Raw genomic sequence first — 26,236 nt, forward strand, 5'->3', positions numbered from 1 at the left:
CTTAACAAGAGGGCGTTTTTGTTGTACTTGTACTTGTTGTTGTTGTTAGTTTTGAACAGTGGTGTTTTATGTGACGACCAAAAAAAGTGCGTGCATTTAATTTATAATTAATTATACAGAGAAAAAAAAATAAAAATAAAAAAATATGGTTGGCTTTTCAATTATGGCATTTACGATGGTCAATCTATAAACAAATAGAATATTGATGATAAATGTTTATTTGTTTGGTTTGGTTTGGCTTGAACCTGAATTATAAGTTGGTTTAGTGCTAAGTAACCTTGAATTTGTCTAAATGTTCTTTTTTTTATTTTGTTAAAATAAAATTAAGTACTCATGTGTGCGAGAATTTTATTTACTTATGCAACTAAGTTTGATTTGATATTAATATTATATGCAAATTTGTCTTGTAACTATCGACATGACGTCAGTTTTTTAAACAATTATATTTATGAGAAATGCACATCATGATTGCTATAACACTGGAGTTGGATAAAAGAGCAGTTTTTTTCTTTAAATAAAAGTAAAGAAATTAATTATATCACAATTATATATAATAACTAGATTAGCTATTAGATTGTTTAACACTTCGTAACTGACAACTCAATTCAAAATAATAATGACAAACAACTTCATTGTAATGCAGGATCATCAAATAATATTGAAAAAAATGTGTCAACATGTGACCGATCGATATGACAGGTTTTTTTTTAAATCTTAAAGTAAAATTATAAATTTTTTTAGACCTTTCTCCACATAATTAATTATAACTCAAAAAGGGTTAGTCCGATGTTATTAAAATAAACTTAGAAAAGTTGAGATTTACATAACCTTTAATCCTTTTATATATTGCAATTCAATCGGCTGGTTTCGGAGTTATAATAACAAATTGAAGCAAAAAATATATTTTTTTATGTGAAAATAGCAAATTTTTTTGTTTTAAAAAAATTATCAAAAATTGAAAACGGTAGAAATTGTTCAGATTTATTCCTTTATCGCTAAGCAAAAAGTAATAGGAACAAAATAAGATATCGATCATAAATATCGAATGATTTATTGACAATTAAGTGAATTCACTCATTTTCACAAAATTTTAGTTTTTGGCTTGAAATACATGAAATTGAGTAGTTAGTATTCTTCTATCGATTGATTGAATTTTGAGAGCATTTTCCTCATACTATGTACTAATTTTCATACATATATTGCGTTTCAATCGGCTCACTGGTTTCGGAGTTATAATAACAAATTTAAGCAAAAAATATATTTTTTAAGTGAAAATAGCAAATTTTTTTGTTTTAAAAAAATCATGAAAAATGCAGAAAACGGCAGAAATTGTTGAGGTTTATTGCTTTCACAAATCCACATGTAATATGAACAAAATGAGATATTAATCATAAAAATTGATGGATTATTTTCGAATTTATTCATAATTAAGTGAATTCGCTCATTTTCACATAATTTCAATTTTTTGTTTGATATACATAAAATTGAGTAGTTAATGTTCATCTATCGATTGATTGAATTTTGAAAACATTTTTCCCATGCTATGTTTACATTTTTATATATATATATTGCGTTTCAATTGGCTCAATGGTTCTGGAGTTATAATAACAAATTGAAACAAAAAATATATTTTTTAAGTGAAAATAGCAAATTTTTTTGTTTTAAAAAAATCATGAAAAATCGAAAACGGCAGAAATTGTTGAGATTTATTGCTTTTCGCAAAGCCACATGTAAAAGGAACAAAATGAGATATTAATTATAAAAATTTATGGATTATTTTTGAATTTATTCATAATTAAGTGAATTCGCTCATTTTCACAAAATTTTAGTTTTTTGTTTGATATACATAAAATAAGCAAAAAGTAATAGGAACAACATAAGATATGGATCATAAAAATGTATGGATTATTTTCGAATTTATTGACATTTAAGTGAATTCGCTCATTTTCACAAAATTTTAGTTTTTTGTTTGATATACATGAAATTTAGTAGTTAGTGATCTTCTATCGATTGATTGAATTTTGAGAACATTTTCCTCATGATATGTACAAATTTTCATTCATATATTACGTTTCAATCGGCTCACGGGTTTCGGAGTTATAACAACAAATTGAAGAAAAAAAAAATATTTTTTATGTTAAAATAGCAAATTTTTTTGTTTTAAGAAATCATGAAAAATCGAAAACCTTAAAAATTTTTCAGATTTATTACTTTATCGCAAAGCCACATGTAATAGCAACAAAATGAGATATTGATGATAAAAATCTATGAATTTTTTTTTCGAATTTATTTACAATTAAGTGAATTCGCTCATTTTTACAAAATTGTAGTTTGTTGTTGGATATACTTAAAATTGAGTAGTTAATGTTCTATTCAATAATTATTGAAACTGTTTTTAAAATAATGATTCGGGATCACCTGGGCTTTTAGAAAATGTATGTGGAAAGTAGTTGTTCATGTATAAGTTGAGATCCGTGAAGTCTAGTTTGACCAACTCGACTTGAAGCCCGCTTAGACTTTTACAATTTTGACTAATTTAGCTAAGCTGGAACTTTCTGTAAACCATACAATGAGGCTATTAAAGTACTGAGTTTTCTCTTTCAGTTGAAATATGTTGAGCTTGTCTTTTTTGAAGAAATAAAAATAAAAAGTGTTTAAACATACATGTGATCGCCAATACCTATATGAAGAATTCTATGAATGTTCTTTTTAAATAAGTTTGATCTTGATCTTGTTTTTATTCCAACTTTGTTTTTAAATAAAACATAAAATTTTTAATTATCCTGTGATCGCCCTACATTTTAGAAATATTTTGTGGATGCTCTTTTTAAATATCTCAATGCGTTAAATTTTGAAAAATTATTTTCAATATAAATATTAGGATGGGTCGATTTTTTTCAGGATGAAATAATCCCCAAGACCACCATAGGTCTAAAATCAAATCCTAATTTGCGCATTTCGTCTTTTAGCCAATGATATTTCAATATGTATTATTTTGTTAATAGTTTTTTTTATTGGATAAAAGCCGAAATGCGCAAGATAGGATTTGATTTTAGACCTATGGTTTCTTGAGGAAACTCTCTTAGAATTTTCCGTAGATTGCGTTTCTGCTATACGATTTTTTACTTTTTGGTCGTCCATACAAATCGACCCTGCCTAATAAATATATTCTTCAAAAGCGAACATAATTCTTTAACTTGTTTCTCAAAATGTTTTAATTGTCACCTTAAACTGCAACTGCTATTTTTTGGCACTCCCCTGCAATAGCCATCATCAGTATGTATAGTACGTTTAACTTGTAAGAATTTTTGTGCTGTATGCTTTGCTTTGCATTGCATTGTAACATCATCATCATCAACATCGTCAGCTGAATTATCATTCAAGCCTTTTTAACGAAGGTCGAGGTTAATTGAGTTGTTTCGCTACTACAACAAAATCAACAACTACGACGATGACAACGAAAATGAAAACGACAACTACAACTGCAACAACAAATGTAATTGCAATGGCATTTTAACGTTCAAATATTCATGCATTCATACAAACAAACAATATTGAGTGTCAATTTCATGGCACTCAACACAACAAATTGACGTTGCTAATAATTATAATCAAAAAACCAATGATGATGATGATGGTGATCATCATCATAATAATAATCATGATTAATGTATTTTGTGTAGCTACAAGTAAACATGGTAAGCAGTTAAACACATCACCCATGCAGTAGTAAGTAGTACCTGCAGCTCATTTGTAAACAGCTACAGCTATCAGGGTTTGCTTCATACCTATTCTCATATGCTGTAGTAAGTACTTGAGCAAAAAAAAAAAAATAGGTAGCAAAATGTGGCAAGAAGTGAGTATAAATTCATAGAAATTGTGCATCGTTTAATAATTTAATTTATTTGTTACTTTAGTTGGAGTGGTTACAGTAAGTTTTTATTTCTGTTCAGGTGTAAATGAAAATTGTATGTTACCCCATTTACATGTGAGACACTTCTTCGCATTGGTGTTAAAAACTCGTATGATTTTACACACTTTTAACAGATAATTATTTTACTACGTGCAAGGTAAACTTACCCTATAATAGTATCAACTGTCACCTACTTAAATACAAACACTCATGTGTTTAAATATTCTTACTTATGTGGCAGGGTAAAACTAAATTATACTCTTATATCCTAATGTGTGTATTTATAGGGGCAAGTATACACCAGTGCCACATTTATGCAGAATACTAATATAATATTTAGTTGAGAAATATGATTGTTTAGAATTTGTTTGCAAATTCGATGTTTCCAGCAAAATGTTAATAAACAAATAAGAGAGCTATATTGACTACGCTGAATATCCACCAAATTATACTTTAAGATAAAGATTGAAAATATTTTTTGGTGAATAAAAATTCTCGGTTTAAAAAATATTTTTTCCAATTTTCCCAGAGTTGCTAAGGCATTTTATACGTCACTGGAAACTTCATTTAAATATACATCATTAGATATTCATATTGTCTATATTAATGACTTAGTAATCCACATAAAGATCTAAGTAAAAAATCGAAGTAGTTGTGTGTTGGTTGATTTTCTCGATTTTAAGTAGCAACTGAAGACGTACATGGCTATCTAGACGTTTTGGTAAATGAAAAATATAGACATTTTAATGATTAATGTTTGGCAAAAATATGAATGGAATTAAAATTTCAGTGAATTCACCATAAATTAAAAACACAAGGCAAAAAAAAAATTATAAATTTTTTTAGACGTTTCTCCACATAATTAATTATAACTCAAAAAGGATTCGTCCGATATTATTAAGATAAACTTAGAAAGGTTTGGATTTACATATCATTTAATCCGTTTATATATTACGTTTCAACGGTTCATTAGTTTCGGAGTTATTTATAATAATAAATTGTAGCAAAAAATATATTTTTTATGTGAAAATATATTTTTTTTTTGTTTTAAAAAAATCATGAAAAATCGAAAACGATAAAAAAATGTTCAGATTTATTACACTGCCACAAAGCCACATATAATATCAACAAAATAAGATATCAATCATAAATATCGATTGCTTCTTTTCGAATTTATTCACAATTAAGTGAATTTGCTCATTTTCACAAAATTTTAGTTTTTTGTTTGATATACATAAAATTGAGTAGTTAATGTTAATCTTTCGATTGATTGAATTTTGAAAATATTCTCCACATGCTATATACATATTTTCGCATATATATTGCGTATCAATCGGCTCAGTATTTTCGGAGTTATAATAACAAATTGAAGCAAAAAATTAGTTTTTTACGTGAAAATAAATTTTTTTTTGTTTTAAAAAAATCATGAAAAATCTAAAACGGTAAAAAATTTTCAGATTTATTACTTTGCCGCAAAGCCACATGTAATAGGAACAAAATAAGATATCGATCAAAAAAATTGATTGCTTCTTTTCGTATTTATTCACAATTAAGTGAATTCTCTCATTTTCACAAAATAAACGAAATAAGATCATTAACTACTCAATTTTATGAATTGAAACGCAATATTTAGACGGATTAAAGGCTATGTTAATTTAAATTAAAAACATCTTTATATTTCAAAACTAAACTGTCTAGCAAATAGTTTTACTCTCTTTTGCAGGCAATTTGGAGATTTAAAGTTCTTAATTTAGCTCCTTAATAACTCATAAGCATTTAATATTTTATTAATTTTCCTTCATACAATGTTGATTAGTTTGTTAACTTTCATTAACTGAAGCAAAAAGTTTTTCGCAAAAATGTTGGTTATTGTGGCAACAGTAACAGAAAAAACAACAACAACAACTTTTCCTCTTTATATTGCCGGTTTTTTCTCATAAATATTATATAGAAAAAAGAAGTTAAAATATGTACTAATAGTTGAAAAGTTTTGATTTTGTTGGGCATAAAGTTTGCTAGACATTTAATAACTTTAATGGAAATGAAAACAGAATTGGTGGTTGGTTTTTTTTTATTAAATGGCAAAAGATTTACAAAATAAATAATTTCTTAAGAGAACAATTTTTCTAAGGGGAGGTTTTTTTTTTAAAGATAAATGAAAAGTAGTTTTAATAATTCACAAATTCTTAAAATTTCTTCAAAATAGGTTTAAAAATAAACAAGGACACTTTAGCTAAATTATTTCCCTAACTAAATAACCTTTTGCAATATAAAAAGGAAAATAAATTTAAAGACATTCTAGCCTTAAGCTTATAAAATCAAAATTCTCTTAACCTTTTCCCCTCTAGAAATGTGCGTTGGCTGGCTGGTTGGTTGGTTGGCTGCTTGGTTTTGTTTGGTTGAATACTAAAATAAAATTGTGGTTATTTTTTGTCGCAGTTGCTGTTGCTGCTGTTGTTGCAGGTTTATAATTTTTGGTAGTTGCTTGATTTGGTAAAACAAACTATGTTGATGACATTGAGATGAATTTTAAAGAGAAAAAAAGTTTTTTTTTTATTAAGCAGTAAAGTAATGATTTCGTTTGTTGGTTGCAATTTTAGGTTTTTTTTTTAAATAAGAAAAACATGTTCTGGCTGATGCCTTGTTTGCAGTTTTGCAATTTTGGACTTCTGATCAGTAAAATAATATGAAAAAAATTAAATAAAAAAGCATATAATAAAAAAACAGTCAAGGTGTTACTAGTTTTTTTCTACTTATACAGATATTTTGTTTAAGTTTTTAAATTTATACAAAAAAAAGAAGAATAAAAATGACATCAAGGATGTTATCAAGGTTTTCAACGTTTATATGAAAAAAGTTGTTAAGAAAAAACAATAATACCGTTCAAAACCAAAAAAAAGAGTAGAAAAGAAGGGAACTTTTTATATAAGTGGAAATTTTGTATAAAGAATAAAGAGGATGTTCTGGTACAGTTATTTATAAGGAAGTGAAAAATTGCAGAAAACAAAGTTACAAAAGCTTAATTTGGTGACTAAAATGCTAAAAAGAAATAAAGTTTTTAATATTTTGAATAAACAAATAGCGACTTTGGCACAGTGTAAATCCGCCAGTACATAAAACGGAAGACTAAAAGTTTATTTTTCCTATATAACTTCTATAACATGCAGTTAGAAATGATCATCTGTAGTTGTATAGAATCCTACTAATTATCCCAGACTTTTTTAAATATTTGGTAAAATAAGACAAAATCTTCTATTTTATTGCAAAATTTCAGTATTGTAGAATTTACTGAATGAATTTTTTTTAGTTATCTATATGTAACATTCTTCTTTCAAACGATGCACATGTATGTTAATATTAATGAACTATGTATGAAAAATGTTTAATGTTCGCACGCTTAGGAAATGTCACAATATCTTACTCATGGAAAAACTATTGTACCATGTATAAATATTTATAAAATACATATGTATGTATAACATTTTTGAAGTCATTTGACAGAAAAGGGTAAATATGTACAAAAGTCTACAAAACACGTATAAATTATAATGCCACCAATACAGTTGTAATAATGCATATATATATACAACAAAGAAATGTATACGTATTTGCTCATATGCCTGTGTAAGTTTAAATATTACATTCTACATACATACTGTCTACATGAACTATACTCTTATTTAGTTAAATGAAAAACGTTTAACACAAACTATATGTGTGTGAGCATGTGGGTGACTGACTGACATCATACTTACAACATACACTCTATCAGGACATGTAATAACAACAACACTTGACATCTATTGTAAAAAGTATACATATACTTTATGCAAACTTACATATACATATGTAAATTAGGATGGCCCCCAAAAAAATGTTTTGCACTAAAGTTCATGTTTAGCACATTTTATCTTCCCTTTGCACGATATTTTGTGCAGGTAAGTTATAAATGCAGTTAAATTTGATGCTGGTGCATCGTTTTCGAAATTTGTTTATGAAATTGAAATCTGTACTTGATGGTTATATTCTTTTGCTGATGTGTTTATACCCTTCACAAAATTATACTTTAAAATAAATATTTTTAGGTAAACAAAATTTTATTTTTATTCAAAAAAGTTTTTTCGATTTTTTTTTTTAAATTTTGATCAAATTGTTTTTTTAATTTTTTTTTGTAAAAAAAATTTTAATGTAAAAAATTCGGGTTAAAAATATTATAAATTTTTTTTAAAAAAGTTTTTTAAATTTTTTTTTTTTTTAAATTTTTAAACATTTTTTTAATTTGTTTTTGTAAAATAATTTTTGAAAAAAAAAATTTTAATGAAAAAAATTCGGGTTAAAAATATTAAATTTTTTTGGTTTAAAAAAAATCATGAAAAATCGAAAACGGTAAAAATTCTTCAGATTTATTACTTTATCGCAAAGCCACATGTAATAGGTACAAAATAAGATATCGATCATAACTATCGATTGATTCTTTTCGAATTGATTCACAATTAAGTGAATTCGCTTATTTTCACAAAATAATCGAAAGAAGAACATTAACTACTCCATTTTATGAATTGAATTTTTGAGTTATCATTAATTATGTGGAGAAATATCTAACAAAATTTATAATTAAACAATCTCTCCATGGAATTGAAAAATTTTGCCATTTTTGTACTTAGGTTTTTGTCCCATTGTAGGTCCAACCTACAAAATGTATTTAATTCAGGGACTGTAACGGTTATAAGTGATATCAAAAAAGCAATTTTATGACTTTAAAATAAAAATCCATCTAAAACAGTTATTTTTCAAAGTAAAAATAAAAGTTCGCATGAAACTCTTAAAAAAAGAGTTTTAAATACCCGTCATAAAAGAAACTCATTTGAGGACTTTTATTTTTTTCGTCAGAAAAAAACTCATTTGAGGATTTTTATTTTTTCCGTCATAAAATAAACGTCATTTGATGAGTTTTATTTTTCCCGTCAGAAAATAAAACCCTTTTATGTAAACTGACACCTTGCCGATGGTCAGATCATTACAATTTCTAAAGCACCTTGCATTGCAATTGAAAAAATTGTCATTAAAATAAAAACAATTGGGATCGATTTGCTATTGTTTGATTCCTATTATTAAATTGTTGTTTTTCTTTCTTAAACAAATAAATTACTACACTCATACCAGATAGACTCAATAAAGAAAAATACTGAAAAAAGTAGAAAATAAACCAAAAGAGTTTTATTTTTTGACGGGAAAAATAAAACTCCTCAAATGAATTTTATTTTATGACCGAAAAAATAAAAGTCCTCAAATGAGTTTTTTTCTGACGGAAAAAATAAAAGTCCTCAAATGAGTTTCTTTTATGACGGATATTTAAAACACTTTTTTATAAGTTTCACGCGAACTTTTTTTGATTTAAAATTTTCTGGATAACCGTTATTTACGGTCTCTGATTTAATTTATTGTACATATTTACCTATATATACGCAAGGAGTTGAAAAATAGTTGTTAATGTTTCCAACTTAAAAAATGAAGGCGATATTTTAATACTTACCACTCATCATGAGTGGCAAGGGCATAATAAGTTTCTCATTCCGTTGGCCTTATATACATACATCGTTGCAATGGACTTTGAAATATCGATCATTAGATATCCATATTGTCTATATTAATGACTTAGCAATTCAGATATAGATAAAAATTAGGCAAAAAATGTTGTCCCGATTTTTTCCTTATATTTCAGCCATTTGTGGGCCGTTTTTTCGATTTTAAATAGCAACCGAGTCGGAAGAATTTCCGATATATTGATGTATGTATCATGTATGTAAGTTATTTGGGGGTTACGGAAAGTTGATTTCAACATACAGATGGACATACGGACATGGCTATATCGACTTCGCTATCTATAACGATCCAGAATATTATCGGGTCGCAAATAAAAAATGTTCAAATTACAAACGGAATGAGAAACTTATTATACCCTTGCCACTCATGATGAAGGGTAAGTATTAAAATAACGCCTTCATTTTTTTAAGATTTACAGTAAAAAGTGAGTTCTGAAAAAAGTGGACCTCTTATTAGTCACTTATACTGAGTCATTATTAAATTCTCTAGCTAAGTCAATCTGTCTGTTGAACTAAAATTTTGAGGAATTCTATATTAAAATTGAGTTAATTTGTATGTTAAAAACTTTTTAACACCTTGCAAACTGGTCCTAACTATTATACGTATATAGGTAAATATGTACAATAAATTAAATACATTTTGTTGTTTTTGTTAATACGGTTGCTGTTTAAAAGAAACATGAATATGTATAACTATGTTTAAAAGCTTGGCACATAGAGGAAACGATAGAACGGCAGAACGGTAAGGAAGGAAAATTTTAACTTTGTTCATTGTACAATAATATTGCAAATGACAAGTGATTTACCATGAATAATAAACTGTGTTCTTTTATGCAAAGTTGAAAAGGTCAGTTTGTGTTACAGCATCTGTTTCTTGAAGATTTAACAAACAAACTATAAATTTAAAGATAATTAAATAATAATGAATGAATGTCTATTTGTTTTATATTTTAAAATTGTATAGATAAAAATAAACTGCTCAATTACAATAATGAACTTAAATAAATGCTATATCTTACTAAACGTAAATTGTTAATTTATTAAAAGACACTTTACTACAAAGATATTTTTTAAAAAGGAAACTCTGGAAAACAGTACTAAGTTGCATACTTAGTGGAAATTTTTCAATTTACCACTAAGTATGCAACACTTTCGTTATACATAAATTCCTATGGATGCTTGTTGAACTAGTAATTTATGTTCTCTTATTAATAATTTCCCTCTCACTGTTTTCACCCACATAACTACCATTTATGCTATTTATTATATTTTTGCTGTCACAGCCAGACAAAATTTTCACAATGCCAGCCTTTGTATGAGAATATTGGAAAATTTTCAAATTTTTTCTCTTATTTTTGGTATGAATTTTATGCCACAAAACAATAAATGACATGAGTATGCGTGAGTTTGCAATTACCATTTACCAAATACAAAGTGGTTATAATGTTTGAGTTTTAGTTAACTGTTCATTTATGTGTATGCAAACAAGAAATATATAATTTAATAGCATATTGTTAGGAGCTTTTGAAGGAAAGTGGAAAATATATTAATCAATACTTAGTTAAGTATATTTTGGGGTAAGGTATTTTTAAAATTGTATAGCATATTTTAAGGAGCTTCAAAAATATATTTTTGTATGAAATTGACTTTTATTATTTTAGTTCTTTTTCCTTGTAAGTTTTATTATTTTAGCTATTTTGTGGTTCCTTGGGGTATAATAATTCTAAATTTACACAAAGCTTTGTGAAACGTGCTTTGTATGTGTGTATTTTAACTTTTGTTTTACAGCTGACCAATAATGACGTGACATTAAATACATTTGGGTGTTTGTTAATATTCTGATATACTTAAGAATTTAAGATTTAAGGTATATTGTTGGGATTTGAAAATAAGAAATTTAAATTTAGTGTTTAATATAGCTCTTTGACTGTGTTCTTTAAAAAAAAACTTAAAGTCATCTGCCAATTTCTCGTTTCTTTATTTCAAATTTTCCAGTTAAGACTTTTATAAAAATTATGTATAAATGATAAACTAATTTTATCAGTAGTATATAAAATTTTCTTTTAAAAATATAAAGGGCTCAAATTTAAATTGAAATATTTGTTTTATTTACCTAGAAATTTGAATCAAAATTACAGGGTTAAATAAAACTGCCTAAAAGTATGCAACTTTTAGTTCTTTATACTATGAACAAAATGTTAGATGTTTATAACTGCATTAGTTAGTTAGTTAGTTAACTTTATTGAGACTTCTTTTTTTCATATTTCAAGATTTACAAATATTAAATATTATAAGAAAACTTAAAACTATAACGTATTATTTTAATTACATGAGTATTCAATTGGTAATGCGACTAGCTCATCAATATTTGAGAAGAATTAATTATATGTAAAATTAAATGTTAATTTTGAAGAAAACAATGCTTGCTCCCGGCATTTAGCTATCCTAGTAGCTATAACTGCATTTTTAATGCAAAACAGAGGGATAAATATAACTGCCTAAAAGTATGCAACTTTTAGTGCATATTAAATGGAAGATGTTTATATTTTTATGCATGTTAGACTTCAAAGCAAATAAAAAAATCCAGTTTAATGGTTTAATTAAGAAATAATTATGACAATTAATAAATAAAAGTTACTTACTTCATTTGGCCTTTGTTTTTTTCTTTAAGGTACACTGTAAATATAAAAAAATAAGAAATAGTAATTATTCAAATAGTAAATATTAAGAAAAAATTTTATTTGGATTTTACATACATAACTTTTGTAGGAGCAAACAATATGTGAAATAATGATAGTCTACTGTGAACTTTTCAAAATTAAAACATATGATCATTTCCATGACATTACGAACGTGACATTTGTACGCCTATAAAGTGGAATAGATTTTGCAAAAATAGGAGTAAGTGAAAAATAATTTGGTCTTTATGTTCTATTCAGAGGGTACTATTTAAAAAAAAAATAGTAACTACAATCGAAACGGATATATCGTACGTGACATAAAACTGAAGCGATTTTGAGATACATTTAAAAAAAATTGCAAATTGTGGGAGCTATTTTTATACCCTTCACCATTCTGTTTGTAATTTCTACGTTTCTCATTTGCGACCCCACAAAATACCTACACAAATAACTTACATACATATATGATTCATATTTAAAATTGAGAAATTCGGACCAGAAATGACTGAGAAATGATGAGGAAAAAAAACCCGGACTACATCGATGTTTTACTTAGATCTTTATCTGGATTACTGAGTCAATAATATATATTTAATGATAGATATTTCAAATGCCTTTGCAACAATGTATATAACGCTATAGTAAGTCGGACCAAAATCGGAAAAAATATTTTTTAACCAGAACTTTTTTTTTCACCAAAAAACATGTTTTTGTCATATAATTTTGTGCAGTAATAATTAAAAAAAAAAATTCAAAAATTTTGAAATGAAAATTAAAATAAAAATTATTTTAAAATTCAAATATTTTACTGAATATTAACATACCATTTATTTTAATTATCTTTAATTTTATTTCTTTATGAATACAGAAAAAATTAAGCCAAATTATTTAACTTCATTTAACTACTGATATGAATATGAACATATTTAAACTTTTTTTAAGCCACCACATTTAGAATTCTCTTCCTCTAAAAACAAAATTTTTGTTTTGTCATTAAATCTAATTTATGACCAAAGTGTTTTGCCAATTATGTTGCAAAAGAGTGTTAAGCCACTAGCTGAAGAGATAAAATACGTTGCTTTAGTTTCAATGTGAAGAGTCATGTATGTATACGAAATGAGGGATTTATGTCCTTTTTGGCAGTAAGGGCCAATAAATAACTTTATAGTGTTAGTGTAAATTGCAGCACTCGGAAAAATAGTTTCAGTTTTACTGAAACTAACCATAAATCCTGGTAATCCTGTGTTAAAAAAAAAACACATTAACATGCTCAAGTAGGTAAATATAGATGGTTACAATTAAAGCCAAAAAGTTGTTGACGTCAATGAAACCAGATGTTATGAACCCTTTAAAAAAATAAAAGCCAAACATTTATTAAGGTTTTTGTTATTAGAAATTTTGCTATTAATTAAAGTAAGCAGGGAATTTTAAAATACATAGATTAAAACTTTGTTACTAAAACCATCCATAACTTATGGCCACAAACAAAACAAAAAATAAAAAGAAAAAAACATAAATAGCTTAACAACTCATTATCATTAAAAGCTTTAAAATGAGTCTCAAAAAACAATGACAAACCATTAACCACATTCTGAAACAAAAGTCACAAAGCTGTTTCTATGTATGATGGATGCCTAAATGGATGGATGAATGGTTGGATGGTTGCTTGGTTATATAAGACAGCACATACTTAGATGGGATGTTAGAGCTGTGATGGCCGTTGTTGGCGGCTTTGCTGCCAGTGTGGTAAGCATTTAGCTGGAAAGCCAATGTTGTTTTTTTATTATTGTATACCACGCAGCCGTTAACACATGCAAAAATCCGTTGCAATCTTAGTATCTCGAACAAAGAAATATGTAAAGATGTGTGTGTATAAAAATAAAGAATGAAGAAACCTCCAAACCACAAAACAATGACAAGACTATAATAAAAATGTACTTGAAGGACAACATCGACAACAATAGAAATGAGGAGAAGAATAAATAAAAATATGAAAAAAATATAAACTATATAATGAAACATTTTAAAGAAATAACTAAATACACTCAAAAACAATAAGAAATAAATTAATAAAAGTATTTAACTAATTAACAGAATTTTCAAAAATTGTAATAACTTTAGTAACAAAACTCACCCGGCATTTCTAAACCTAACCAAAGAACATTAAACAATATTTTGAAATACTTTTCATAATAATTTTTGTAACAAAATTTTTATTTGAGTGTATAACAACTGCTTGCCAAAGCAATATACTGTTAAAAAAAAGCCATAAAAACAAAAAAGATAAACATTTATCAAAAGAAGAAAAAACAAACCAAATAAAAAAATTAAACTATAAGCCTAAAAACCTTCTCCATTTTATATGTTTTTATTACAAAGAATACAATAACAACATCAGGGTAACACAATGCACTAACACAAAGCCATAGAGAAAGATTGAGAGAGAGAAAAAAAGAAGATTTATAACACACCCATATGTTCCACCATATTGAGAATACTTATAATAATGCCCATAAACCGGTGATGCAAAAACCGAGAACACAAGTGATAAGGGAGGAGTTGTGAGGTTTTAGTCTGTGTAGCAAAAAAAATGCTCTAAAGCAAATAAGAGCCTAATAAACGTGCCTAAAAGCATAAAACTAAGATGTTGTCTTAGAGAAATCAAAAAAAAAAAAACACAAACATTTAATATACAGAAAAAGCATAGAGGCTGGAAAATGTAGGTCTTTTATTTGCTTTTGCTAGTCCAACTGTACAAAATGATGATGAAATAGGTTTAAAATGTTACAGGAGATAAATAAAATTTATACAGTTTTCAATACAAAAGATTTCTAGGCAGAGGTGTCTAAAATTTTATAGTTTTTTCTTTAGTCTAATAGAAAGGTGTATTTTTTACTTTATTTTCTGTAGAGAAGTATTTCTATAGTAAAGTGTTTCTTTACAAAGTCTTCAATAGAAAAGTGTCTTCCTTATACAATTTTCTACAGAAAACTGTCTTCTTTACACAGCTTTCTACAGAAAAGTTTCTTCTTCACACAGTTTTTTTTTCGAAATGCCTCTTTTTAGATAGTTTTCTATATAGAAGTCTCTTCTTTAGAGAGTTTTCTATAAAAAAGTGTCTTCTTTACATAGTTTTCTATAGAAAAGTAGCTTATTTCTATATGCAAGTGTTTTCTTTACACAGCTTTCTATAGAAAAGTGTCTTCTTTACTCTGTTTTCTATAGAAAAGTGTCTTCTTTACACAATTTTCTATAGAAAAGTGTCTTATTTACATAGATTTCTATAGAAAAGGGTTTCTTTACACTGTTTTCTATAGAAAAGTGTATTATTTACATAGATTTCTATAGGCAAGTTTCTTCTTTACACAGTTTTCTATAGAAAAGTGTCTTCTTTACACAGTTTTCTATAAAAAAGTGTCTTCTCTACACAGTTTTGTATAGAAAATTCTTTATTATTCTTTACACTGTTTTCTATAGAAAAGTGTCTTATTTACATAGATTTCTATAGGCAAGTGTCTTCTTTACACAGTTTTCTATAGAAAAGTGTCTTCTTTACACAGTTTTCTATAAAAAAAACTTTACAAAGTTTTCTTTTCTATAAAAAATTGTAGTTTTTACACAGTTTTATATAGACAAGTCTGTTTTTTATACAGTTTTCTATAGAATAGTTTGTTCTTTACGCTGTTTTCTATAGAAAAATGTCTTCTTTATACAGTTTTCTATATAAACGTGTGTTCTTTACACAGTTTTCTATAGAAAAGTGTATTCTTTATACAGTTTTCTATAGACATGTCTCTTATTTACACAGTTTTCTATAGAAAGGTGACTTCTTTACACAGTTTTCTATATACAGGTGTCTTGCTTACACAGTTTTCTATAGACAAATCTCCTATTTACACAGATTTCTATAGGAAATTGTCTTCTTTAGACAGTTTTCTATAAAAAAGTGTCGTCTTTAAATAGTTAGTAGAAGTTTGCCTTCTCTAAACAAATTTCTTTAGAAAAGTTCCTGTTTAAACAATTTTCTACAGAAAACTGTCTTCTTTAAACAGTTTTCTATGCTGAAGTGTAGCTTTTTCTTTAAAAATATTTCTATAAAAAGTTTCTTTTATGGAAGACTGTCTTATTTACACTGTTTTATATAGAAAAGTAGTTTGTTTAGACAGTTTTCTATCGAAAAATTTTAGTTTTTTTTATAGAAAAGTACCTCCTCATTAAAAATGTTTTTCATATTTCATTGCATATTTTTAGGCATACATATATAATTTGTAAAAAGGTACTTTTTAAAAATACACTATTTTACATGGTACTGTTTCTAAAAATTCTAAAAATAAAGGTACTTCGCATTTTAATAAAAATTAAATTTTCAAAAAAAATTCTCTTTAAACAATTTTTAAGAAGATACTTGCTATTACCGTAGCTTACCATGATTCTAGTCTTACATTTAAAAATTCCAACACAACTATTAATCGCAATCTGCTGCTGCAAATAGCTGTGGTGAGCCTAAAACAAAACATTAATTACATTTTTGTTCTTATCAAGCTATTGCATTTTTTTCCAAATTAACTTTTAACATTCTTCAATGAAGAATATTTACCCTAAATAGACTTGTACAAACAAACAAACATACATACGAGTAATTCAAATAAAGAAGACCTTATGGGTTCTATGGATTTTCTATTTTAATTGATGATAGTAAAATTTTCCTTTTTTTTTACTGTTTGTCTAATAATAGAGTCTGCTGCTATGAATACTTACATAGATACAAATACTTAAACATGTATTGATTGCATGGAAGCTTCATAAATGTATGAGTTTGTGAGTAAGATAGTGGTTTTTATGGACCCAGACAAATGGAATGAGTTGGGAGGTTTGAATGTACAATAAATATGAGTAAAGGCAGGCATTGTAGTGTAGTAGTTCTAGTATTTTTTTTTCGTTCTTTACACAAGTCAATCAATCAATAGGTCAAACATTTTGTCATTGAGCTACACAGACATGTAGCAGCAGCAGCAGCAACTAACAACATGAGTTTTATGATGCCAAAGAATATTGAAAATGTGGCTCGTTTAATGTCGTTGTGATGTGTTTTGTATTGAGTGTAAGAATGATTGTATGTATGTTAAATATGTGATCTGGTTGTATGGTTGACTAGCTGACGTTATCATTATTTTGATGATAGAAATATGTATTAGTACCACGGAGTGTCTGTTTGTTTGCCAGTCCCTCTGTCCGTCTGTCTTTATAGTTTAATATGAATTGTCTGTATGTAGTTAAAAGTGCCACTGCATGCATGTGTTGATGATGATTATGATGGTGATACATTGAGTAAATAGCACTTGCATGTTTTAGTTTCGATGATGCTGGCTGGTGTGAACGATTATGAGATGTTGACTGCAACGTCGACGTCGCAACGTAAACGATGCTCATTCTCATTGACTGCATTCACACTGATATCATTATTATTCATATTAAATTATGATTCAGTAGGTTGATTTTCCTATTCGAAATTGTATGTCTGCGTAGTGTGTTTTATATGATGTGCTATAAGTTTTTTTATTCAGAACTAAAGAGTGTTATTTGTGTTTTATAAGTATGTTGCAGGGGCAAAGAGGGCGGCAGGCAGTGACAGTGTAAACATCAAGCATTGGTGGTAGATAACACATTTGACTGAGAAGTGATGTGTTGTGATGTTGCTGTTGTTGATAATAGTGCTGGTTAATACTTTAGTCATATTCTCACATTTAAATTTAAGTCTGTTCTTCAAGCAGTCAAGTAATTATTTTCACAACGATTGCCAATATAATTTAAGATTGAAGAAGAATATTCCAATGCAACTAAAAAAATTACAAGTGTTTTATTTTGTACAAAAGTAAATTAAGTAAAATAGAAAATGGTGCTTTTAAATGAAGATATTTTTAAGTGCTTTTATACATTCTTAAATATATTTTTGTTAAAAATATAGTTTAATTGTTTAAGTTCCAATACAGTTTAAATTTAGTCTCTCAACACGTAATAGTAATTATCATTTAAAGATAATAGTAATCAATGCATGACATTTCAGTGCTTTTTAAGCAATTCTATATACATGGGCACCTAAAAATATGCAACGAAATAACATAAGAATATACATTGTTTAAAGCAGACATTTTTCGATAGAAAAAATATATAAAGAAGACACTATTCTATAGAAAGCTAAAAAACAAGACACATTTTTATAGAAAACTGCAAAAAGAAGACACTTTTCTATATAAAACTCTATAAAGAAGACAGTTTTCTATAGAAAACTGAAGACCATTGAGCAAAACATATACTTTCCTATATAATTCTGTTAAAAGAAGACACTTTCTATAGAAATCTGTATACTTTTCTATAGAAAACGGTAAAAAGAAGATACTTTTCAATAGACAACTGTAAAAAGAAGAAAGTTTTCTATAGACAACCGTAAAAAGAAGATACTTTTCTATAGAAAAAAGGACAAATAAGTTACTTATCTATAGAAAACTTTAAATAGAAGACACTTTTAGAAAACTATAAAAAGTAGATGCTTTTGTGTAGAAAACTGTAAAAAGAAGACACTTTTCTACAAGGACAAATAAGACACTTTTCTATAAAAAAAAATGTATAGAGAAGACACTTTTCTGTGTACAGAAGATACCTTTCTATAGAAGATAATTTTGTATAGAAAACTATCAATAGAAAATATTTTTCTATAGAAATCTATTTAAAGAAGATATTTTTCTATAGAAAACTATCTAAAGAAGGTACTTTTCTATAGAAAACTATCTAAAGAAAATACTTTTTTATAGAAGACTATCTAAAGAAGATACTTTTCTATAGAAATCTGTCTAAAGAAGATACTTTTCTATAGAAACTATCTTAAGCAGATACTTTTCTATATAAAACTATATAAAGAAGACACTTTTCTATAGAAACTATCTAAAGCAGATACTTTTCTGTATAAAGCTGGGTAAGGAAGACACTTTTCTGCATAAAAATGTCGCAAGAAGACACTTTTCTATTTTTCTCAACAAAATTTTAAAGATCATTTAATAAATTGTGGTAAATCTTAAGTAATTTTGTTATAAACTTTTGCCATTATAATAAAAAAAATTTGCAAAAGGTTTAACTATAAAAATGGGAATTGCGAAAGGTTTAATAAACATAAGTCTTTGCGATTATAAAAGTGTAGTAAAACCCTGCTAATAATACTTATATTTCAACACATTTTAGATTATAAACAACTTTATAGCACCGGTGATTTCAAAAGATATTTATATACCTAGAAAAAAAATCATGTAACACTTTTTTCTAAACTATTTGTACAAAACACTACCTTCAAGGCACAAGAAAATCCTTAATAATCCTTAAACTAACCAACATCATAAAAATAAGAAAGAAAAGCAAGAGAAGAAACAGCTAAAAAAGAGAGCAATGACTGACAAGGCAAGGATACATACAAATTTAAAAATGCTGCTGCTTCCCCCACAAAAACAAACCAAACAAAGCAGCTAAAAGCTGAGAGACAGAAGAGGCCGAAGAGGATTTTGTATAGAAAACACAATAAAGGATGCAAAAGTATGGTTGGGTGTCCTTCCTTACATTTGTAGTCAGTATAAGGGGAACTAACTTGTGATTTGTTGTTTGTTTTATTTTAGTTAGTTTCTTATTGTTGAATGACGTTTAACTTTTTTTGTTTTTCTTTTGGCTCTAATGTAAAATGTATCCTTCTTTTCTTTTCATTTATTTTATTTTCTATCTTTGCTGAAGTATCCTTGTGTGGCTTGTATTTGTTGCAGTATTGTTGTGTAATGAGAGTTTTGTTTCTATTTCTTTTGTGTTTTATTTCTAGATGAGTTCTTAAAGATATTTGCAATCACTTGGTAGCTTGTATAAATGACAAGAAAAGGTATAAAGGAAGGTAAGTAAGTACATTTCTAAGTGCTAAGCATGTAGTATTATACCTAAATATATTTTTTATGTTTTTCACTTATATTGTGAGTCAGTTGTCAGTCAGTCACTCAGCCAGCCAGTCAGTTTGTTAGGCAGTTAGTTAGTCACTTCAGTTTAAACAATACAACATTGAATAGTATGCAATTAAGAAGATTTTCATTAAGGTGATTCATTTAAACCAGCAGTAACACTACACTTTCAATAGTAAATTAATCAATTTTTGTTTTGAAAGAAATACCTTGGCATTCCAGAGACTCCTATACAAAGTTCATTTAGTCATAATTCTATTAACATACTTTAAATAAATGAAATTTGTTGCCGCAATAATAGAAATTCTTTAATAAATTTGAGCTAAAGAATTTATATTTACAAAACTTAAGAATATTATGTCACTTTTAAAATTCTTGTGGTATACAGTAACATCTATTTATAATGATTTGTTTACTAAAGAAAATTAAACTATTTTCAACCATTAACTAGAGCTGTTCAATTTATTTCGAAACCCATTATTGATTGATTTTACTGTGTACATTATTGTAACATGAAATTATTTTATAACTTGTCAACTAAATTCATGTAATTGACACTTACCAAGACACTGAGGAAAAATCATTAGTAAAATAGTAAAATGGAGCAAATTTATATAAACAAATCAAAACTTTTTGTTTTAAAATTAGAAAAAAATTAGTTTGTAAAAAAAAATTTTTTTTTTTTTAGATTTTTAGCATTTTTTTCCACGAGTGTATCACTCAATAGTCTACATTATATAAATGTATATTTACAAAAAAATATATCAATTTATTTTATTCTATATATTCTGTATTCCATTATGTTTTAAAAGTGTTGTATTTAATGTTTTCGGTATTTTGTTATGCACTTGCACAAGTATATATTTTACACATTTGCAACAATACCGTCACAACTCTAAAAACACAATTTCCAGTACAATAGTTTTTGGTCTTTAAAAAATAACATTTATAATTGATTCAATCTGACTCTCATTACCCAAAAACTAAATTTTCAAATCTCAAATTTGAAGTTATGACAGTTTTGCCGCAAATTAGCGATTTGTATGTACAAAACATTCCTGATGTTTGTTTGATGCTGGACAAAATTGAAAATAATATTGTTTTGGAATTTCCAGACCATTTAATTAACCCAAAATTGTACCACAAAACAAATTGTAAATCAATCACAAGTATACTAATGTTATTCTAAATAAATATTTGAATGTATTCAAGTCTACTTGAACAAATTTTATGATATATAATTCATAATCATCTGCAAATATTAGTATTGTCCCTCCAAAAATGCATGTTAATCAGCATAAATGATAAATGTAATCGCCACAATAAAATATTGTTACGATCTATACCTTTTAAAAACTTTGGTTTATTTTCTTTAAATTTACCGTATTATTTTAAATGATAATAAAAGCGATCAGTAGTTTAAATTTTGTAACAACTCTTTATTTAGTTAAATTTACACAACAATAGTCACTCTATACCTCCCTCCCCACCCTCCGTTAGTCACAATCATTTTCAATCGAGACTAGTCGCAATGTATCAAATTGATATCAATAAAAAAAGGCGCGTTTAAAAAAATAATCTCTTCACTTTTTATTTCGAAAACATAAAAACAATATTAAATGCAATGTATTTAAAAGAGTAATACAAAAAAAAAAAAATGTAGTAAAAATATTATTTTATCAAAAAATAGCTTAAAATTTAGGGTGATTAAAAAAATTTACAATAAAAAAATTTTTGACTGTATCAACCAGATCAGTTTAGTAACGGAGGGTTAATACACACACTTAGTAATGTCCAAGAATACACCGGTAATACTAACTCTCTGCAACTTGGCATCTTCTAGTAGTTTCATGAATTACCTGTTTCTAGAGCTTTTAGCAGCTTTAATGTTAATGTTAGTACCATTACAGTCAATGTTGTTATACTTTTAAACAATGTTACTAACAGCGTGTTATCAACATAGTTGATGAGTGTTACAAGCAGCCGTTACAGACTGTTAATACGAAATTGAAAATTGTTTTTTTTTGATTAAACATATTTTTTTTTTGGAAAATTAATTTTTTTTTATAAAATCTGTATTTTTTATCGCGTCTTTCGTAAAATTAAAAATTTTAGATTTTTTATATTGGTGTTGTTTTTATTTTGAAAATGAATAAATTTGTAAATTTTATTTTTTTTTGTATTAGGTGTCAAAATCGCTTAAATACGCTTTCAATAAAATTTTAGTTTTTTACAAAAAATTAATTTGTTTGTGAAATATTTATTATGTATTATTTTTCAATATTTGTAAAACAAATTGAAAATTAAATAAGTTCTTACTTCTTACTTACTTACTTACTTATATTCAAAATACTTGTATGAAGAAGTACTTATATACGTAATTATGAGCCAGTTACTAATACACTTCTAAGTAATGCAAAGAGTAAGTATTAGTCATTTAAATGCATGCTAATCAGTAATTACATGACATCACCAAGTATTTGCTGGGTCTTATAGAGGTCATTATTATTAAAACCGGCATGCCAGCTCTTCAATGTAGCATGAAAATTCTGTCCATTCATTTTCTACGGAAATCATTGGTAAATATTTTTAAAACTGACAGTTTTTCACACAAACTTATTCTACTTACTAATTTTTCTTTCGGTGTAAAGAAACTGGCAGAGAATGTCGTATTACGATACGAACATAGAACAGTTGACGAACTGGTTTTGTGTTTCGCAAAATCTATAGCTAAAACGAAATGCTAGGTAAATGCTAATACTAAACTACTTCTAAGTAATGCAGAGGGTATGCAGAAGTCATTGCAAATTATGTTATATGTACGTCACTGCTTGGTAGGTATTTGTTATAAAGAAGCATCCATTATAACATTGAAAATTATTTGGAAATAATTGAAATTTCTTATTGCAACTTTTTAATTTATTTAAACTACCTGCAAATTACCATAAATTTTCTTTAGCAAACTATAAATTGCAATGAAATACAATGGAAAAATCCTTGAAATTACATATAATAAACTTATCAAAGAGAAACATCTGCAACACAACATTTGTGTGTTAAATAAATACATACTACATGAAATGAGAGTAGAAATAAACAAAAGCAAACAAACAAACAATCACATGTAGAGATATTTTCAAGAAAATCAAGCAATCACCAGATAGAAGAGTGTAAAAAGTGAATTACACTGCGGACTGCAGGCGAAAACCACAAAATAATTATAAATTATTTACAATAAATTTAGAACAAAAATATTACAATTAAGTAAAATGCACAGCTGTAATAAATGTAGTTAGGTTATGAAAATAAAATAAAATTTAATTTTGTTAGGAAGTTTAATTACAAGATTTTTTGAAAATCTTTTTATATTCAGATATCCCAAGGAATTGCTTGCAGTTTGGCGCCTTAATTATAACATCTTTTTCTTTTTGACATTTTCTAGACACACATTTGAATTTTATTTTCTGTCTATGAAGATTTAAATGTCTGAAAATGTTTATAAATCATCATAATTTTGATTAAATTTACTAAACACAAAAGATTAGAACAACTCAATGAAAACCCTGACAAAAACAAAGATGAAATAGTAAACAAAAAAAAATACAATTTTAAAGCCTGAGCACATATTGTTGGTATTAATTTAAATTTTTTCCAAAACAGCTATAAAATTTCGACGAATTGTAGTAAAACACACCCTGCCTTTTTTAGTAACAACAGTTTTATGTAGAAATTATTATGGTTGTTGCTGTGGCTGTTGTTGTTTTAAAATAAACCATAAACTGAAAAAAAGGCCGACTTTTTTTCCTCAGAGTTGTTTTTGTATTGCCACAAAAATAGATAACAACAAAAACAGCAACACGAATGTCACTCAACACAGGCTACCTTGGCCTCAAAAATCCACAGCAACAACTACAACAATAATACTTAGCAGCAGTAGAATCAGCAGCAGCAGCAACAGCAATTCAGAAACACTACAGCAATCAGAAAATGAAAACAAATTGTATTATGAGAAACGCATTTTTAAAGATCAAGCAACAATATATTTATTTATTTTATTTATTTTGTTTGTACTCAACAACAACTACAACAGCAATAGCAATAGCAGTGCTAGCATTAGCAACAGCACGAGGCATTTTATAGCAGCTATGTATTGCTATTTGTTTGCCTTTATATGAATGTCTGTCTATATACTTCTTATTTATATACAAATATACAGATATTGTACTAACACCATGTATAACGACCACCACCACCATCATCATTTCACCACTGCCACCACCGCCTTTTGCTGAGTCTTGGCGATACTTGAACTACATCATCATCATCATCTACATTTTGTCATCACCTTCGACCAACAACACTCTATATCGAATCAACAGTTGTGGGCCATGTTCTAGCAAATTTAATTTAAATCTTCAATTTGATTTAATTTAAATGTCAAAATTTCCAAGACTTTGGCTCACTGAATTTGATCAGGTTATGTTGGATTTGAGAGTCGCTGGGGTTTGTGCCTTATTCGCATAGACTTGCGACTTAAGAAAACCCCACAAGAAAAAGTCTAACAGGGTCAAATGGCACGATTTAGAGGGTGCTGTGGCTTAATTGGTTAGCGCGTTTGATCATTAAGCATGACATGATATGTGTGGCCTGGGTTCGATTCCCAGCCACTGCTAATCAACAACATTAGTTTATAATAATTATTAGCAGGGAAACCAAAATATGCAAATGCATGTTTTTTCTGGTGAGTCTAATGAGCACATGGATAAGATATTTACACGTTTCAGAACTATTTAAGAATTTTGGCATCGATTTGTTAGTGCATATTTTTGCATATTTTACCCATAAATACATATTTTTGCATATATTTGTTTTAAGAGCATATTTATGTCATATTTTGCGTTTTTAGAGCATATTTTACTGTTTAATAGCATATTTTGAGTTTATCAAAAACAAATATTGTCTTACTTATTTTTCGCTGTTGTGTTACAGGTTTTTACTTCCTTTGTTTAAAATTCAAAATTGAAAAATAGATGGCTTTTCACCAAAAAAAAAAATTAAAAAACAGAAATTTTTTTAAAATTTAAAATAACAATTCAAAAAATTTTTTTATCCAAAAAATGAAAAAACTGAAAAAAATGTTTGTTCACCTAAAAATATTTAAATTTTTTATTTTGAAGTATAATTAGGTGAAGGGTATATAAGATTCGGCACAGCCGAATAAAGCTCTCTTACTTGTTTTAATATAAAATAAGCACTATTTTAATAATAGCTCCATCTAAATATCAAATTTTAGTTCTAATTCAAACTTAACCGTTCTAAGTGTTAAAGAAATATTGTCTTTTAAATTTGCTCCTGTAACATCAGTTGATGTCGAAAGAACATTTTCTATGTTTAAAAATGTTTTCAGATCCAATAGACAACGATTTTTATTTGAAAATTTAAGTAAATTTTTTTTGGTTAAAAATTTTGTAAAAGATTGTTTTTTTAAGAGCATATTTTTTAAATTTTAAGAGCATATTTTAAAGTTTTTACTGCATATTTAAAGCGCCTAAAACGCTTTTTTTAGAGCATATTTCCGGTTTCCCTGATTATTAGTTTACTAATAACTAATATTTATCACAGCGCCCTCCTTCGGTGGTAAAACACTAAAACGCCACCGAAGTAAAATAATTAAATAAAGGTTGTTGGCTTGACTAAAGCGCCATCACACCACCAGAAGCACTGCAACCTGCTCTAATAACAAACATAAAGCGCAATTGCAGAGTTGTCAATTAAAAGCTTTTCTCCTCCTTTCACCACCTTTTCTTCTACACTCTATCCCCTTTCCAAAGAAAGTAACACAAGTATGTATAGGCATATTAATTACCTGAGTGTTACTTCTCTTTTTAAAAAAAATAAAAAATACCGGTGGCCAGTTCACATCACCTTCATGTCAGATGACCATGCCCTTCTCTCGTGCAGTATGTCCAATGTGGCATCAGATGAATGGCACGTAGCGCCGTCCTCTTGAAACCACATGTTTCCATATTTTCCAATTCAGGCCAAAATAAGTGGGAA

At 27.2% G+C, this 26,236-nt stretch overlaps 1 protein-coding gene across 5 annotated transcripts in view; it reads right to left on the bottom strand.

The window, feature by feature from the left end:
• The window catches only part of LOC135952518 (putative uncharacterized protein DDB_G0282133), a 71,457-nt gene that overhangs the window by 30,712 nt on the left and 14,509 nt on the right, over window positions 1–26,236 (bottom strand). For all 5 annotated transcript variants that reach the window (XM_065502516.1, XM_065502515.1, XM_065502514.1 and 2 more), the window contains exon 2: window positions 12,159–12,192. The gene's annotated coding sequence lies outside the window, so the exon portion shown is untranslated. The remainder of the gene's footprint in view (window positions 1–12,158; window positions 12,193–26,236) is intronic.

The sequence above is a fragment of the Calliphora vicina genome, chromosome 2 (genome assembly GCF_958450345.1).
Source record: "Calliphora vicina chromosome 2, idCalVici1.1, whole genome shotgun sequence".
Lineage (NCBI taxonomy): Eukaryota > Metazoa > Arthropoda > Insecta > Diptera > Calliphoridae > Calliphora > Calliphora vicina.